Source organism: Aptenodytes forsteri, unplaced genomic scaffold, assembly GCF_000699145.1.
Source record: "Aptenodytes forsteri isolate BGI_AS27 unplaced genomic scaffold, ASM69914v1 Scaffold55, whole genome shotgun sequence".
Taxonomy (NCBI): Eukaryota; Metazoa; Chordata; class Aves; order Sphenisciformes; family Spheniscidae; genus Aptenodytes; species Aptenodytes forsteri.
Window position 1 is genome coordinate 8,395,108 of NW_008796063.1, and position 1,784 is coordinate 8,396,891.

The window sequence follows — 1,784 nt, forward strand, 5'->3', positions numbered from 1 at the left end:
GCTCCGCCATGATGGGAGTGGCGGGTCCATGTTGGGACCCCGCCTCAGTTGTGCCGCCCCCTCACGGTTTAGCCGTCTCTGAGGCCGCCCTCATCTTGAGGGCGGCAGCTCTCTGCCCCGAGCGGGTGCAGAGGCGAAATCCTGCTTGTTCAGAGCGCCTCACTCCCTCATCTCTGCCCCAAGGCCACCGGTGCTGAGGCATCAGAGACAGCTCGGCCTCCTCCGCCTTCGGTGGCTCCCAGCCACGGGCCCTCTGCCACCCTGGCAGCTGACTCACACCGGGCCAGCGCCCCGCAAAGCCCTGAGTCGGCTCCGAAAATGTAAATCCACCCTAAGGAGCCACAGGGCGCAGCGGTGACTCAGCGGGCGAGTGGAGGGCAGAGGGAGCCCCACCGGCTTTGCGGGACACCCCCGCCGGGCCATTCTGCAGCCCCCAGGGCTCTTGCTGGGTTAGCACCCTTGTTTTCCAGAGAAGCTGCAGAGCATTTGGGAGAAGAATCCTCTCCCGGTTCATGCTGTGGGCTGGAAGCAGCTGGGACATGGAAGACAGGTCTTCCCGTGAGCACTGAACATCAAACTGGGCTCTAACCAGGCTAAATATTCTAGGTTTGGCTGCAGGTGTGAGATATGATCCTTTGCTTCGCTGACGCACAGAGGGCCATGCAGAAGTCATACAGGGCTGCTGTGAGCACAGCCACTGCACACAGCAACATCCGAGGGGAGCAGCTGGCTCAGCACTGTTACTATTAGCTCCTCATCCCAAATCTCAAGTACAGACAGGACTGGAGCGCTGGAATTTCCAGTTACATGTATGCTTCGGGAATTTTGTTCATAGAAAATGTGTTTTGAAGATGACCCACAAAGGAAGATGAATAGGTTGCTGATTTCTTCCTACTTGATTGTTGCCATTTAAGGCCATGAATTAGATTAGGGCTAGACTGGGGGGTTTCGCTGAGAAATAGCAAGTGCCTCAAGTCTTGATTACCTATTTTGCTTCTAGGCCTGTGAGAAGGCTCTGGAGTTGAAGAGGAAAACCCCTCTTAGCCCTTAAATGAGGGAGAGCCTCAGTAAGAGACTCTGTACCTGCTTTGTTTGTCATGTGTTTATATTTAAATAGAAGGTAATGACAAATTAAATCCGGAGGCCCTTCAGTCAAGACCGACTTGTTTGACATCTGGGAAAAATACCAACCTACCATATTTGCAGTCATCAGGGAAAGCAGAGACCAGGGTGGAGGAGACCTGCATTTCCAATGCAAATGGTAAATAAAATCATCAGCAGGGACCGTAAGCAGAGTAAAAATCCTGCCCAGAGAGCCAGATCGGCTGGAGCAGCCTGCATTAGTACTAGCCACAGGTCCCTCCAGCCCTGTGGCGTCCATGGACCAGACAGCAGTTGACAACCCTGAATAAGAGCTGGGAACAGAGATAGGTATAAGAACCTCCTGAGGAGAAACCAGGCCTGCAGTAAGAGGAGCTGCACTTGGACTCATGATCCACCAAATAAATGAGTAATGTGGCGGTGTAGATAAGACATAGAGGTTGAATACGGGGCAGCAGGAGGACATCAGATGGACGGTAAAAGAGAAAGGAAACGGAACAGCTACATCGAACTCTGGCATTTCTCTTGATGGTCACTGGGAGGTGGCCAGATGGTGAGAGAAGAAACCCTCCCTGCTGCGCCTCGCTTCAGGAATGCTTTTCTCCATGTGGGCACTTGGGAGCTTTCTGTGAAGATGGGTTCAGTTCGGGGCTGGGCCATCTCAGGGCAGACTTTGATCGTCT